The sequence below is a fragment of the Bos javanicus genome, chromosome 18 (genome assembly GCF_032452875.1).
Source record: "Bos javanicus breed banteng chromosome 18, ARS-OSU_banteng_1.0, whole genome shotgun sequence".
NCBI lineage: Eukaryota > Metazoa > Chordata > Mammalia > Artiodactyla > Bovidae > Bos > Bos javanicus.
Window position 1 is genome coordinate 12861199 of NC_083885.1, and position 18000 is coordinate 12879198.

The window sequence follows — 18000 nt, forward strand, 5'->3', positions numbered from 1 at the left end:
GGTGTGAGGGGCAGAAGAAATGCTCAGTCTGGTGACACATGCCTCACATCCAGACTGCAGTCCGAGCAGGCCTCTGAGTCAGCACATGGCATGCCTGGTGATGAGCTGCGTGCAGAGCGGGATCCCTCGCAGCCTCTCAGAGCCCTGGGAGGGTGTGACATTTATGGTGGGGGAGCCCCCCAGTCCTTGTGTGGGGCCCTGCCTACACTTCACCTGCTTCATCTCCCATGCTCACCCAACAGCATCACCCATGAGGAATTACCATTTCCATTTCAGAGAAGGAAACGGAAGTGACACTTCCCAGCTTAGAGGTTTTGCAGCTGCTGTTCCTTCTGCCCAGAATCCTTTTCCACGTGATCATCACACAGTGGACCAGTGAGTCAGGCATGTGAAGCACTTAGGAGTCTGGCTGCCCTCAGGGACCACCCTGGAGGGACTGTGTAGGGAGAGGGGTGGCCAGGTAGCTCCAGCTACTAGAAGGAGAAAAGCCTTCGAGATGAGCCCAGGCCCAGCTCCCTGCAGTCGCGAGAGAAAGCCTGAGTGAGAACTTCAGAGAGAGCCCAGGTACCCCCAGACTCATGAGCCACGGCTTTGGAACAGTTTGTTACTCAGCATCAGCTCACTGCAGCAGACCTGCAAGGCCGACCCCACTGTGCCTTCTGGGCAGAGGGCATCTGATGCCAACAAGCTACCGTGAGGAGCTCCCACCCCAGCTGAGTCTCTTAGCAAAAGCCCGGGGACCGACTCACCTGGGCTGCATCTCAGGAAAGTGCCAAGGCCAGGGCTGTGGGGAGGGTGACCACACTGACTGGGGGTCATGTGACTTTGCAGACAGAGACAACAAGGGAGGGAAATGGCAGCCCATGTCTCCACCCAAATCCACAAAAGCTTCTAAGAAGGAAACCAAGCAAGGAGGCCAGGAAGTCATGCCTGAGTTCTGCGGGTGTCGGGAATTTTCACATGGGTTTCCCTTCCATCCTCCCCACCGCCTCGTGATTTAGGTGACATCAACGGCCCTCTAGAGAGGAGATCAGAGACACAGAGCAAGGCGTCCATGGGCACAGCCACAGAGCTCGGATTCGGACCCGATTTGTCTGATTCCAACTTTCTCCATCAGTAAGCAAAGCACGTGAGAGGAAGGAGAGGGGAGATTGTCCTCCGCGCTGGGACCCACAACCACAGAACTACGCAAGGCAAACACAACAGAGATTAGAATTCTGGGGTTTGTTCTCATGGGCCTCAATATCCGTTCTTCCACTGAAGAGAGGACCTCGTTCACAGCTGTGTCCCCGACATCTGGAACAAGACCTGGCCCCGAGCGGATGTGCAACCGGTATCTGCCCAAATGAAGGAATGCACAGGCCACAGGCCCAGCAGTTGATCTTGAGTTCTAAAGGAAGGGGCTGGGCCAGACAATGCCCGTCCCCGCCTCCGCACTGAGGGGCTTCCTGACCAGTGACATCACCCTGCCTTCCCCCGCAGCCTCTGCCTCCTCAGCACTGTCTTAGGAAGGTCTGCTGCAGAACGCCGTTGAGATCAGGGTGCTGTCTGCATGCGATGCAAGGCCCTGCATCCAGGAATGCTAATCCCAGGTCCCGGATAAGAAGCTGCACCTGGACGTGAGGTGTGACAAGCAGACGGACTTTTCCCGGGGGAGTGGGTGTCCATCTTTAAACACTTAATGTACCTTATATTCATTGTAAAACAGCAAACACAGACTGAATGGACAAGGTCGGGAGACCATGGTGGTGGGGGAACACGTGAATTCCATGGAATCCCAACACCCAGAAATGACACACGTTTTCAACATGCCAGTGTGATTTCAGATGTTTTGAGCAACAAACGCTTTTTGAACTTTTTACTGAATATGAACACAGGGGAAAACTCACCCTCATAAGTGTACACTGACTCAAGGGACATGAGTCTGAGAAAACTCCAGGAGGTGGTGAAGGACAGGGAAGCCTGGCGTGCCACAGTCCATGCGGTCACAGTCAGACACGACTGAGAGACTGAACAACACCACCACCAAAAGTGTAGAGTTCAGTGACCTTTGCCACGTCCAGGGGAGTATGAACACACAAGGTGGAGTGAGCTAATCCTGTTCTCTTTGTCCCACGTTCTCATGAACATACTTTCCTTCTGTCCCCCCACAACAAGCCTGCTCCTGGTCACATCAGCCCACCTCCTTCACAGGGCCACCCCCCAACCAGAAGAGCCCAGGGGCATCGCAGGGGCTCCCGCAGACAGTCAAGGTTCTCCACAGTGTGCAAGACCAGTGTGTGTCTCCCAGCCGCGCTGCACGCCCCCCCAGAGCAGCACCCCCAGAACAGATTCTCCCCACATCCAGCTCTGCTCTGCAGCCCCAGCCCCAGCCCTGGGGTCCCACCCTGGAACATTGAGGCTCCTCCCGAGAGATTCTAGACAGGTAACATGGCTCTCCTGAGACCATGGGGGCCCCAGCACAGCGCCTGTCAGTTCCCCCATGGGCTCTGGGAGAAAACAGGAACTTCCCCCAGCCCACTCGCTCCCACCAAGACTTCCCTGAGGCCCAGCAGCCAGGACACGGAGAAGATTTCTCAGCCTCTTGGCTGATAAAGGTAAATGTAAATTTACAGAACGTAAAAAGCATTCTGTCTAAGAATTTAAAAAGCACGTCTCGTACCGAGTGTTTGGAAAAGGAGCAGGGACATAGAACATGTCGGTCCCTCGGTGGTGTCTAGAAGCTGGGCATCGGGTCCTGATGGACAATTAGGGAGGCCTGCAGAGGCCCAGGGACTGGGCAGAGAGAAGCTCCTGCCTGCCCAGCATGGAGTGCCTGGACGGGAGGCCACAGGGCCTGGAGGGAAGCGGGGATGAATAGGGAGGAGAGGGAGAACCCAAGAGGAGCGGGTCTGAGACTGTCGCCGACAGAGCACCTGGCCAGATGGTCACACGCAGAGGTCACTGTGACTGGGGGCAGGGCACCACCGTAACGACGGACAACAGGTACGGGCCATCGCCTGGTGCTGAGCACTGTGCTAGGCCGAAATCTCACTTTATCCTTCACGAGATGGGTCCTCTAATGGTCATTTTTCAGAAAAGGAAAGTGGAAAACCAGACAGGGTAAGTGAACTAGCCAAGGTCACACAGCTGCTAGCTGTAACGACTATTCCGAACTCAAATCATTCCACACCCAGACTCCTGTGATATGAGGGACAAAATCTTTCCTTTTTGCCTGGGAGAGGGCTACACTGAGATGCTAAAAGCTGGACACACATTTTCTCTGGGAACCTCACAGCAGCCCCATCGGCAGGCCCTACGATGGGCTCCTTCTTACAGCAAGGTAACTGAGGCTTGGAGGAGTTGGTGACATACTCAGCGCCACTCGGAGTCAGTGTGGGGCAGAGCCCGGTTCAAACCCAGTCCTCACCCCAGGCTCTTGTTCTCTCAGCTGTGGCCTGCTCTGTCCCCTTCCCCCAGCACAGATGGAGAAACTGGGACTCAGAGGACACAGGACACGTCCAAGCCCCTGAGACACCAGTGGGGAGCTGTCAGGACTCAACCAGGCCCTGTTCCCACGCCCATCTGCTCTGCCCAGCACAGAACGTGGGGTTCTGCCCCAGGGCTTCATGGGACACTCCCCCCGGTCTGTCATAGTCACAGCTGGGAAGAGACTGGGGGTCACCCTCCCTTTTCTGATATCCCCCAGAGGGTTAACGAGGAGCGGCTCCCAGCCCTTCTGTCAGAGCCCACGGCCCACTCTTTACACAGGGGCCCCAGCGCGGAGAATGACCACAGCCCACCAATCGCTCTGGCCCCAGGGAGAAGACGCTGCTTCAGTGACACGCCTGGAATCCTCCCTGCTGTCCTCGGCCGGAATCACCGGATGGCCGGTCCCCAGGAATCTGCCTGCTTGAACGAATCAAACCCACCGCTGTGCTGCCCACGCGCAGGACCCGGAGGGTCTCTGGGAATGAGGTTTACGAGGCAGCTTCTGGATTTGATTACAAGGCAATCTGCTCCCCGTCTCGACCCCTCCACTGCCCTCCACTGCAGGAAGGTGACGCTGGCTGATTTCTCAGCAACTCCCTCACCTCTCGCAGACACAGGCTGGGAGCCAACATCCCCCCTAGCCAGTGCACCTCATGGATTACAGCACGCCTGACGCACATGCGGACTTCTGAGCATCTGCTGGGGGAGGTATGCGTTTCCCGGGGCTGCTGCAAGAAGTTGTCTCAACAGAAATTGATTGCTTCACAGTCCTGGAGACCAGAAGTCTGAAGTCAGGGTGTGGGCAGGGTCACAGTCTCTCTGGAGGGCCTCTGGGAGGATCCTTCCTGCCTCTTCCAGCTCCTGTGGCTCCAGGTGCCCTTGGCTTGTGGCCGCGTCCCTCCAACCTCTGCCCCCATCTTTACACGGCCTTTCTCTGTGTGCTTCTCTCTTCTGTTATCTCGCATAAGAAATCTGTCATTGGATTCCACACCTGACCAGGCAATCTGGGCTGACCTCATGAGGCTCAGTCTAATCATGTCTGCAGAGATGCCATTTCTAAATAAGGTCACAGCCACAGGCTCTGAGGATTAGGACATGGCTGTATCTTCTGGGGGAGCAAGGGCCACTGTTCACCCCACTACAGTGAGTTTTCTTCTTTCTTCGGAGCAAGTGCACAAAGGCCCATCACCTCCCAGGGCTGTTCCTGAGAAGAACCGAGCTGGCGGGGGGCAGGGGGCCCATGCTGTGGCCTCGGGTCTGAGCCCTCAGGAGATCCTGGTCCGCCACCCTCCCTGTGCTCAGATCTGAGCACGCAGTACAGACCACAACCAACCAACACCCGGCCTCCTTCGAGCTTCAGGCCGGTGGAGGAGATAGACTGTGAACAAGCATGAGAATAAATGGATAAATAAACACATCATATGGTGATTTAAAACTACCAAAAAAAAAAAAAAAATACACCAGGGTGAAGACGGAGAACGAAGAAACAAGAGGGCTTCTTTAGACAGAGGCTCACTGGAGGCCTTGATGACTGACAGCCGAGCTACAGAGGTGAGAAGGGAGTCCTGAGGATGTCCGGGGGCTTTGTAGGCAGAGGGCAGCGCCGTGCAAGGGCCCTGCAGGAGACCTGGAGTTGGTAGAGCAGCAGAGAGGCCCAGGGGTCAGGGGTCGACCAGGCAGGGGCTGAGGAGCCCTGGGAGGGGTTGTTAAATTTTCCCTAACTGCGCACAGAGGCTGCTGGAAGGTTTCCAGCAACAAGTGATAGAGGCAGATTTGCCTTCAACGGGGTCACTCTGGATGGTGATCAGATGGTAGTCCAAGGAGGAATAAGCAGGCGCTCAGGCGGGAGGCTCTGAGCAGGTAGGAGGAGTGGCTTGTGATTCCGCTCTGGCCGAAGCTCGCATCCTGCTTCTGGCCCTGGCACCCCATCTGGGCAGTGCGGATGGGGAGAGCCCACAGACCACACTCAGCTATTTGGGAATCACACAGAATCGTACACCCCCGTCCCTTCATCCACGAGGAGCAGCACAGCCCCTGAAGCAACCAGTGAACAGCCCCATCTCAGAGCATCTTATGGGGAAGTCGGGCCAAGAACAGGGCTTCCCCACCTCGGCACCGCTGGCATTTGGGGCCGGATGATTCTTTGTGGGGGGCTGTCCTGTGCACTGAGGGATGCTGAGCAGTGCCGCTGGCCCCCACACTAAGCGCCAGGAGCACCCCTCCCCCAGTTATAACAATCATACTGTCTGCGGGGATTGCCGGGTCCCCCATGGGGTACAGTCACCCGAGGGAACCCCTGTCCTGGAGGATGGCCAGCACAGCCCAGCATAGCACAGGGAGCTGCTGTGTGGACAGGCACCTCCCACCCTGGACTCTCCACCCCGGAGCCCCACACACCCCCAGGTCCATCCCCAACATCCCCTCAGAGTCTGTAGCTGCTCTCTCAGAATGCTCGATACCCCTTCTGTGTCCAGCAGCCGAGGACGGTGGGTGCTAGGAGGCAGGAGGACTGTGTCTGGGCCATGTGACCAGCTGCACACCAGGATGGGTTCCCGGAACACCCGCTCCCTGGTGGGTGACAGGCTTTGATGGCCTGCCAGGGATGACAGCCGGGCCCTGTTTGCATCTCTTATCTGAGAGCTTTGCACCAATATTGCCTCCTGTCCCCTGTGCCCTACAGTGGTTATCAGCAGGCGGCCACAGCATCTGTTGTGAGGTGAGGCCCGCGGTGACCTTTCCCACGCCCACCTGTCTGCACCCAAGATCAAGGCCCATCCCTTCACCCGGACCTTCCAGAGGGTCACCCCAAAAAGACGTGTCCTCTGTTAGAATTTAGCGCTGTCCCCAGAGTGCTCCAGAACCCTGTCACTTCCAAGAAAGAGCCCCAGGGATGTGAACGTTCACGAGTGAGGAGGAACCCTGCTGTTTTCTGTTTCCAAAAGGCAGCACATTGGAACCACCTGGTGAGTGTGTCCCGGGGCGGCTCAGACAAAGGACCACACGCCGGGCGGCCTGAACAACAGAAACGTCCTCTCCCGCGGCCTGGAGGCCCAGAGTCTGAGATCAGGGCCACTTCCTTCTGGGTCTTTGAGGACGCCCTGCCAGGCCTGTCCCCAGCATCACCCCGATCTGGCCTCCTTCTTACACGGCAGTGTCTCCCTGTGAGTGTCCCTTTCATAAGGACAGCTTCCCTGGTGGCTCAGAGGGTAAAGCGTCTGCCTGCAATGCAGGAGACACCGGTTTGATTCCTGGGTCAGGAAGATCCTCTGGAGAAGGAAATGGCAACCCACTCCAGTACCCTTGCCTGGAAAATCCCATAGATAGAGAAGCCTGGTAGGCTACAATCCATGGGATCACAAAGAGTCGGACACGACTGAGCGACTTCACTTCACTTCAAGCCTTAGAGGATTCAGCCCACTCTGATCTTAACTCAGTCTTAACTTGATCTTCATCTGCTGATGAAGATTCTGTTTGCGTTAAGGTCACGTTCACAGGTACTGACGGGGTGGATATTCAACACTGTTTGCAGGGACACAATTCAACCCCTAATTTAAACTAACACGTTAAAGCCCTGCCACACCTGGATCAAGGAAAACAGGATGTGTAAGGGGAGGCGGGGGATGGCAGAGCCGTCACACATGGGGAAGCTGAGGCTCCAAAGCAGGAGAGGGAGGCCCATGGTCACCTGCGGCCGCAGGCAGCCCGCGGCTGAGGTCTGCTCCTCCTGGTTCGTGCCCTGCCCTCAGCAACAGACTGTCTCTGCAAAGCTGGGTCGGGACCACCGCGCTCAGTCTGCACCGTGGAGGATGGGCACCCAGGGCAGGGCCCAGAGCTGAGCTCTGAGGACGCATTTTCCACACTAGTACTCTGTGCTCTCTGGGCTTTCACCTCACGACCCCAAATGGTGTGTGGGCATATGGTCTAAGATTCAGAGAAGCAGCTTCACTTTCTCAGTGCCGCCCAGCCAAGCAGGGGAGGGGGGTGGGGGAAGATTCAAACCTAGGCTTGGTCAGCTCCACAGAGGCTCTGGTTCCCCAGACGACGCTGCCCGGGAAAGCCAGAGCTGCCAGTGCTGGTCTGTTACAGGCAGTTATGGGACATGCTTGACTGAATGAGAGCAACATTCCTGCAGTAGACTCGAGAATAGCTCAGGATGAGACAGACCCATGCTCTCGGCCCAGCTCTGCCACTCACAGCTAGGAAGTACCTTAGCCTCTCTGGGCCACAGTTCCTCCACGTGTAAAACAGGCACGAGAGCAGCACCTACCGCTGAGGGTGCAGGGGCATGAAACACATGAACACGAACACCACGCTTCTCGCGGCGCCCAGAGCCGCGTTGGGTCTTGTCATTTCCGAGGGCAGCTCGAGGCTCCGCAGACCTGGGCCAGCTGTCCCCCAGCGGCTTCCCCCAAATTTATGTTTCAGATCAGCTCCCGCCCCGTCCCCACTTGCATCCCCCATGGACCATGACATCTCACTCCAAGGCCTGTCAGAGCCACTATTAAGGAAATAAATCTCCCGCCGGCCCTTGCCCGCCCTCCCTCCACCCTCCACGTGGAGACTGTGCTGTTATAAATGTGTCCAGCCTGTGAAACCTGACCTGCTGTGCCCCATGAAGGGGGTGCCTTATCTGATTGGAAGCCAATGCCCGTGCCACCATCCCTGCCAACCCTGGGCTCCAGGAGATGGTCTGACAATGAGGGACTTTGCTGCTGATTCTAACCTAGGTGCCCCACCCCCAGGGTGGGCAAGATTCCACAGAGGGTGGGCAGGTGCAAGCTACGTTAACCACAGGAGTTAGCAAAGTCGGGGGCAGAGGTCAGTGAACCCCAGCCCCACACCTGGGCCCTGACCCATGCTCTGAGATCTGTCGCCATGTGTTTTGAGCAATGACAACATTCTTATCTGTTCTTCCACAAAAGAAACTTACTGGCTTATATATCAGAGCAGCCCAAGAGTAGTTTAGGAGTTTCAGGCAAGGCTTGCTCCAGGATTCAAACAACATCTCCAGAAATGAATCTCCTCTCTGTTTTGAGACTGCACTGCAGGTTCTAGGGACTTGGTGCAATGTCTTTTTTCAGGGCGAGGGGCATTTTTTTTGTATGTTACATGCACTCATGCAGAGTGCAAAACGTGCTTTGCCAGTGGCCCAAATAAAGTGGCTACCATTGCTAAGGACAAAAATTAATATTTGACTTTGGCCCTCTGGTTTATGAAGCCCTGTGCCTGGAAACTTTATTTAACAAATAAGTACTATATATGAAGTACTTACTATATGTGATCTACTTTAAGGCTCTCACCTCCTCTCCAAGGGGAAGAGCATCTACAAAACCATTTTTTTGATGAGAAAAATTAAGCGAGTTATTTAATTTTGCCAAAGGTGGAGTAGAGATTAAGCCGAATGCCATCTGACTCCAGAACCTGTTTCCTTTTCAGTACACTCTCCTGTTTCCTTTGTCTGAAAATCCATCACTGGAAGATGAAGTAATTTCAGTGTGCATTAATAATCTGAGAACATGCCACACTGGGCTAGTCCTTTCCTGCGTTCACGGACTCAACAAATATTAAGGCATCTTTCCAGGTAGGCAGACACGGTAGTCATACAGAAAAGGAAAGACATTTTTCTCTGCCCTCAAGAAACAAAATCTGATGATAAAATACGACTGCTGCAACCCATATAATCCACATGAAAATCCTACAGGGCACAGAGAATAAGGTCTGCTCTGCTTGTGATGAGGACAGTAAAGGTCAAAGAGGCGCCTGGGCGTGAACAGCTGAGCCAGGGTTTGCCAGTCCCATACCTTCAGTTCAGGTCAGTTCAGTCGCTCAGTCGTGTCCAACTCTTTGTGAGCCCATGGACTGCAGCATGCCAGGCTTCCCTGTCCATCACCAGCTCCCAGAGCTTGCTCCAACTCATGTCCATCAAGTCAGATGGACAAGTCCCATATCTTGTCCCCTTTCAAGGACTGGTAGCTGTGTTCTTTTGCTAAAATGCTATGAATTTTTAAAATAATTTTATTCATTTATTTATTTTGGTTCTGGGCCTTTGTTGCTGCGTGGGCTTTTCTCAGGCACATCAGAGCCTTCGTAAGGGGCCTAGATGCTCTGCTCTACCAGCTCCTCTGCTGACGGCTGGGCAGTGAGACTGAGAGCAGCAGCTCACAAACCCAACTGAGTTTATTTGAAAGAATGACATCTTACGCAAACATGGAGAACAGATTTATGGACATGGGAGGGGGTGGGGGGCTGAAGGCAAGGGTAGGATGACTGGAGAGAGTAGTGTGGAAACATATACACGTGCAAACGTGGAACACATACATGTGCAAAACAGAGAGCCCGTGAGAATCTGCTGTATGATTCAGGGAACTCAGTCCACTGCTCTGCGACAACCTGGAGGTGTGGGAAGGGGTGGGAGGTGGAGGGAGGTTCAAGAGGGAGGGGACATCTGCATAGGGTGCTTACTCACTCAGCCGGCTCCGACTCTTTGGGACCCCATGGACTGTAGCCTGCCAGGCTCCTCTCTCCATGGGACTTCCCAGGCAAGAATACTGGAGTGGGTTGCCATGGCCTCTTCCAGGGGATCTTCCCGACCCAGGGATTGAACCTGCATCTCCTGCATTGCAGGCAAATTCATGTTGATGTATGGCAGAAACCAACACAATATGTTATTGTAAAGCAATTATCCTTCCATTAAAAACAATTAAAAAAAAACAACACAGCGTCTTAGTCTGCTTGGGCTGATGCAGCAAAACACCAGAGACCCGCACTTTAAACAACAGACGTCACTTTATGATTCCAGAGGGAAGGCCGTGATCAGGGTGGCTCTTCTAGTGAGAGCCCTGCTCCTGGCTCGTGAATGGCTAGCTTCTCACCAGGTCTCTTCCTCTTCCTATAAGGACACACTAATCCCAGCAAGAGAGCCCTACCCTCGTGACCTTTCTAAGTCCTTCCCAAAGGCCCCGTCCCCAAACACCACCATGTTGGAGGTGATGGCTTCAGTATAAGAATCTGGGGAGGAGACATCAGAAACTGCTAGAACAAGGGGTGAGAAGTGAATATTCTGCTGTTTAACAGAATAAACTCTATAATGATGATGATGGTACACGGGTAGCACACTGAAGTGCGCCTCAGGATGCCTTCTCTGTTAGAGGGACTTGCTCAGATGTCCTCTGAGGAGCCTGTTACATGGCTGACCCCACTGCAAATTGCTTTTCCACTTGGTACTCAACAGAGGAGACAACCAGACCTGGTAAATTACTTGGAGCCTCAAGATGGCCCAGTTGCAGTTGCCCTGTGTGAGCCCACAGGCAGCCTGGTGATTGACGGCTGGACACGTGGTGCAATCCATCACGAGGGCCTGACTCGGGAAAGACAGATCAGTGGTGGAGCTAAAACAGATGTCAGGGAGGGAGGGGCACCTAAGGAGCCTGGACAGTCAGCCCGGGGGCCTGGCTTTCTGGCTGCGCCAGGAGCTGGTCACCGTGTGCTTGGTGGCTCAGCAGAAGCAATTCTTCTCCATGGCCACAATCTTAGACGTTGCTCTCTTTAGAATAAGCAATTAAAAACTTAAATATTTAAGTATAACTTTCTGACATCCAGAGGGCTATAATAAATAAACTCTGTCCTTTTCATCATGGGGGACTGGCATGCAAAAATAGGAAGTCAAGAGACACCTGGAGTAACAGGCAAGTTTGGCGTTGGAATTCAAAATGAAGCACGGCAAACGCTAACAGAGTTTTGCCAAGAGAACACCCTGGTCATAGCAAACACCCTCTTTCAGCAATGCAAGAGACGACTCTACACATGGACATCACCAGATGGTCAATACCGAAATCAAATGGATTATATTCTTTGCAGCCAAAGATGGAGAAGCTCTATACAGCAAAAAAAAAAAAAAAAAAAGACCAGGAGCTGACTGTTGCTCAAATCATGAACTCCTTATTGCCAAATTCAGACTTAAACTGAAGAAAGTAGGGAGAATCACTAGACCATTCAAGTACGACCTAAATCAAATCCCTTACAATTATATGGGGGAAGTGACAAATAGATTCAAGGGATTAGATCTGACAGACAGAGAGCCTGAAGAACTATGGACAGAGAGGTTCATGACATTGTACAAAAGGCAGTGATCGAGATCATTCCCAAGAAAAAGAAATGCAAAAAGGCAAAATGGTTGTCTGAGGAGGCCTTACAAATAGCTGAAAAAAGAAGAGGAGCTAAAGGCAAAAGAAAAAGGAAAGATATATCCATCTGAATGCAGAGTTCCAAAGAACAGCAAGGAGAGATAAGAAAGCCTTCCTCAGTGATCAGTGCAAAGAAATAGAGGAAAACAATAGAATGGGAAAGACTAGAGATCTCTTCAAGAAAATTAGAGTTACCAAGGGAATATTTCACGCAAGTTCAGTTCAGTCGCTCAGTTGTGTTCAACCCTTTGTGACCCCATTGACTGCAGAGATGGGCACAATAAAGGACAAAAATGGCATGGATCTAACAGAAGTAGAAGATATTAAGAGGTGGTGCCAAGAATACACAGAAGAACTATACAAAAAAGATCATCATGACCCAGATAACCACGATGGTGTAATCACTCACCTAGAGTCAGACTTCCTGGAATGAGAAGTCAAGTGGGCCTTAGGAAGCATCACTATGAACAAAGCTAGTTGAGGTGATGGAATTCCAGTTGAGCTATTTCAAATTCTATTTGAATTAAAATCCTATTGAATCATAATTCAAATCCTATTGAATAGTTGAGCTATTTCAAATTCTAAAAGATGAGGCTGTTAATATGCCACTCATATCACCAGCAAATTTGGAAAACTCGGCAGTGGCCACAGGCCTGGAAAAGGTCTGTTTTCATTCCAGTCCCAAAGAAAGGCAATGCCAAAGAATGTTCAAACTACCGCACAATTGCATTCATCTCACACGCTAGCAAAGGAATGCTCAAAATTCTCCAAGCCAGGCTTCAACAGTATGTGAACCGTGGACTTCCAGATGTTCAAGCTGGATTTAGAAAGGGCAGAGGAGCCAGAGATCAAATTGCCAACATCCATTGGATCATAGAAAAAGCAAGAGAGTTTCAGAAAAAATCTACTTCTGCTTTATTAACTACACCAAAGCCTTTGACTGTGTGGATCACAACAAACTGTGGAAAATTCTTCAAGAGATGGGAATACCAGACCACCTTACCTGCCTCCTGAGAAACCTGCATGCAGGTCAAGAAGCAACAGTTAGAACCAGACATGGAACAATGGACTGGTTCCAAATTGGGAAAGGAGTATGTCAAAGCTGTATATTGTCACCCTGCTTATTTAACTTATATTCAGAGTATATCATGTGAAATGCCAGGCTGCATGAAGCACAAGCTGGAATCAAGATTGCCAGGAGACATATCAATAACCTCAGATATGTAGATGACACCACCCTTATGGCAGAAAGGAAAGAAGAACTAAAGAGCCTTTGAATCAAAGTGAAAGAGGAGAGTGAAAAAGTTGGGTTAAAACTCAACATTCAAAAACTAAGATCACGGCATCTGGTCCCATCACTTCATGGCAAATAGATGGGGAAACAATGGAAACAGTGACAGACTTTGTTTTCTTGGGGTCCAAAATCACTGCAGATGGTGACTGCAGCCATGAAATTAAAAGACACCTGCTCCTTGGAAGAAAAACTATGACCAACCTAGAGAGCATATTAAAAAGCAGAGACATTACTTTGCCGACAAAGGTCTGTCTAGTCAAGTTGTGGTTTTTCCAGTAGTCATGTATGGATGTGAGAGTTGGACTATAAAGAAAGCTGAGAGACAAAGAATTGATGATGCTTTTGAACTGTGGTGACAGATAATACTCTTGAGAGTCCCTTGGACTGCAAGGAGATCAAACCAGTCAATCCTAAAGGAAATTAGTCCTGAATATCCATTGGAAGGACTGATGCTGAAGCTGAAACTCCAAAACTTTGGCCACCTGATGTGAAAAATGGACTCATTGGAAAAGACCTTGATGCTGGGAAAGATTGAAGGCAAGAGGAGAAGGAGATGACAGAGAATGAGATGGTTGGATAGCATCACTGTCTCAATGGACATGAGTTTGAGCAGGCTCCGGGAGTTGGTGATGGACAGGGAAGCCTGGCATGCTGCAGTCCATGGGGTTGCAAAGAGTTGGACAGGACTGAGCAACTGAACTGACTGACGGAATTTGTAGAAAAAATTAAAAATATACTTTTTCATTATTAGTATATTTGGGGCCAATTTCTGTCATCTTGCTGTAGGGCCCAATGCTATTCATACTTTGCGTAGCCATAGTGACATCACTTGCACACCCTATGAAGGATCTTTCGCCACAGAGAAGACCTCAGCCAAAGACTCTGCATAAATATCAGCACAGTAGTCACATTGTTTTAAGAAACATGTCTAATGTCTTGCCAATGGTTTCCATCTCAAACTGACTGAAATTTAAAGCAAACTTTGACTTTTTGGTTACATTAAAATTTCTTTGACATTGTGCTGGATGTGTGTGTTTCCTACTGAAATTCCAGCGTTTCTCTAAAGATTCTGGATTCAGGATACTGGACGGTCTGGATCCAGTTTCCAGGCTTGGGACTTATACCAACTGCTTGGTCTGTGTGAGAGAGATGCATGCCATGGAGTTCCAGGGTCTGAGCTTGAAAAGATTCCTGGGGGAGACCTGTATCGGAAGTTCTCCAACAGTGGTCCTCACACTGGATTCTCTGCAGCCGACTGGGAGACTCTCGCTCTCCCGGGGTGTACGATCAGCCCCACTCCTCCTGGAGCGCCAGAGCTTCCTGACTTGGTAGATCTGGAGTGTGAGGGGCCAGGCATTTGTATTTTTCAAATGCTCTCAGAGGACTGGGATGGACATCCAGGGACATAGCCCTGAACCTGACCCAACGTCCTCATCTTAGAGACAGGGAGTGTGAGCATCCACGAAGGGGGAGCCGATGGTCACAGTGGATCAGGATGACCTGTAAACTGGTTATGACAGGTGTCCCCTGAGGGCACCCAGAGCTGGGGGAGGCAGGGAGTTCCTCCGTGAGACCCTCCAGCAGGACACGGCCCTGACGCCTTGATTCCAGGCTCCAGCCTCCAGGACTGTGAGACAGTAAGTGTGTGTGGCTTCAAGCCCCCAGTGCGTGCAGCCCAGGACACCGCAGAACAAGTGACTCAGGGTCATCTGCACAGACGGGCCCACCCAGCCCAGAGGAGAGGGACGTGTCAACGTGGTGACTGGAGCCTGGCATGCAGCTGCCTCTTCAGAAACGTCTGTTAGACGTCCTTCCCCCAGACACAAAACTGTAAGCAGAGATGATGGCAGGGGAGGCCGCTGACTTGCCAGGGACGAGGCTAATTTGTGCCGGAGGCCTGGCTCTGAGGGAGCCCTTTTCCGGGAGGGCCGGGCAGGCACAGAACACTCCTGCCAAGCGCAGGCCTCTCTGCACCAACCTTCCCATCTCCATAGCCCCCGTGGGCTGGACAGTAACATACTTTCTCTGTAGCCAGGAGCCGACAGTGAGGGGCAGCAGGAGGAGGCCTGTCCCGTCCAGCAGCACCGCAGGCACCCCCACCCCCCACCCACCGCCCCCCGTTGCCACACATCCACTCCCAGCGCCGGTTGTGCCGAGGAGCCTGGCTCCAGGAGGACTTGCTGCCTTCAGCAGGAGGCAAGGATTCATCAGGACCTGGCACCCATGAGACACGAGCCGTGGTGGGCTGGGCCCAAGGCCCCACCAAGGGGAGGAGCCAATATGGCACAATGGCCAAGGGCACGTCAGGATGGCCCCGCCGCACTGGAGTGTGACCTCTGCCACTGACCAGGGGTGAGCTTGGGAAACTTACCTAACTCCTCGGAGCGAAACCTGTCTGTCTTCAAGAAGGGGGAAGTAATCTCATTTATCGCTAGCGGACAGTGCTGGGAATAACAGCCACAATCTTAGCACAGGAGACGCGCTTGGTGAATACGGCCATGGCTCCCAGCTTGATCCTGGCTCTGGCTGTCAGCAGCCACATCCCAGCTGTTTGGCAGCCTCTGGGCAGTTTGGACTGAGGACAGAAGGCCTTTGGAAGCCCAGCGGAAGCAGGAAGCAGGCAAAAACCAGAGGCCTCGGAAGGGGGCCCTGGGCATGTGCGCTGCGTGGACAAGCCCAGCCAAGGAGGCAGGAACACCTGGAGCAACATCTGCTTCTGAGACGGAGGTGGGGGCAGGCAGGGAGCCGAGGTCAGGGAGCTCCACCGGAGCAGGCCTTGCTCACAGCACCCGCTGCTGCCTTCTCCGTGTGTTTCTGTCCTGTTTGTAAGAATAGCCAGGGTCAGTCTGGGCCCCATTCAGTGCTCTAGGTCTGGCCTCCACTTACTCAACATCACTAGTCATCAGAGAAATACAAATCAAAACCACAATGAGACCACCTCATGCCTGTCAGAACGGCTATCGTCAGAAAGACAAGAAGCAATAAGTGTTGGTGGAGAAGAGAGAACCCTGTGCACTGCTGGTGGGAGTGTAACTTGGTGCAGTCACTATGGAAAAAGAGTGGAATTTCCTCAAAAAGCTAAAAACAGAACTACTGTACGATCCAACAATTCTACTTCTGGGTATTTATCTGAAGAATATAAAAACAGATAATACCACTCTAATGGCAGAAAGCGAAGAGGAGCTAAAGAGCTTTTGATGATAGTGAAAGAAGAGAGTGAAAATGCTGGCTTAAAACTCAACATTCAAAAAACCAAGATCATGGCATCTGGTCCCATCACTTCATGGGAACTAGTAAGGGGAAAAGTGGGAACAGTGACAGATTTCATTTTCTTGTGTTCCAAAATCACTGTGGATGGTGACTGTAGCCATGAAATTAAAAGATACCTGCTCCATGGAAGGAAAGCTATGACAAACCTAGCAGTGTATTAAAAAGAGAAGATATCAGTTTGCTGACAAAGGTCTATATAGTCAAAGCTATGGTTTTTCCAGTAGTCATGTATGGATGTGAGAGTTGGACCATAAAGAAGGCTGAGCTTTGAAGAATTGACGCTTTTGAATTGTATGCTGCAGAAGACTCTTGAGAGTCCCTTGGAAAGCAAGGAAATCAACCCAGTTGATCCTAAAGGAAATCAACCCTGAATATTCTTTAGAAGGATTGAGGCTGAAGCTGAAGCTCTAGTACTTTGGCCACATGATGTGAAAAGCTGACTTATTGGGAAAGACCCTGATGGTAGGAAAGATTGAAGGCAAAAGGAGAAGAGGGTGACAGGGGATGAGATAGCTGGATGGCATCACCAACTCAGTGGACCTGAGTTTGAGCCAACTCCAGGAGATGGTGAAGGACAGGGAAGCATGGTGAGCTGCAGTTCATGGGGTGGCCAAGAATCAGGCACAACTCAGTGACCGAACAACAATGAACAACAACAATTCAAAGAGATACCAGCACGTCAGTGTTCATTTCAGCATCCTTTACAATAGCCAAGATATGGAAAGAAGCTACGTGTGCACTGAAAATGAATGGATAAGAACATGTGATATAGACAGATAGACTGCTGCTGTTGTATAAAGAGACAAACAGTGAAATCGTATGCAGCCGTAAAAAAGAACGAAACCTTGCCTTTTGCAACAACATGGATGGGCCTGGAGGTTATTATGAGAAGTGAAATAAGTCAGATAGTGAAAGGCAAATACTGTATGTTTTCACTTGTATATGAAATCTAAAAACATAAGATAAATGAGCAAATATTAAAAAAATAGAAACAGACTCACAGATAAAGAGAAGAAACTACTGGTTGCCAGACAGGAGGGAAGTAGGGGGATGAGCGAAATAGGTGAAGGGAGTTAAGAGGTACCAACTACAAGCTATAAGACAAGTAAGTCACAGGGATGTAATGTATCACGGGGGATATATAATCAATAATACTGTAATAACATTTTATGGTGTATAATGTACAAAAACATAGACACAACAGTGTACACATGAAGCTAAAGTAATATTTTAAGTCAAGTATGCTTCAACCTAAAAAGGAAGAAAATAGAAAGCTGAGGAGGAACACATGAAATTTGGGGGCCAGGAGAGTTGAAAATTCTATAGAGTGGACTGAGAAGGGCTTTCTGAGAAGATGATCTTTGTGTATAAACCTAAAAGCAGTGAGGGGGTGAGTCACATAGATGATTGGGTGGGAAACAGGAAGGATGGATGAATGGATGATGGGGGGAGGGAAGGGAGGGAGGGAGGGAAGGGAGGGAGAGGGAGGCTGGATGATGGAAGGATGGATGGATGGACTGAGTGAATGAACGAGTGAACACATGAATAGTCCTGATATATGCAGATGATTTAATTTATCTCCATCACTACTGCTGCTCTTTCTCATGCCTGGCTATCTGTATTCCACCTGTCCTTCAGTGTTAAAGTCAGAAGCCTCCTGTGGCTAGACTGCACCCATATTTTCCTGCACAGGATCCTTAAGAGTCTGTGCCCCCAGTTCGGATGGACTCTGCACCCCCTCTTTCCTAGTGTGAAATCAAGCAAGAGAGCCTCAAGGCTCAC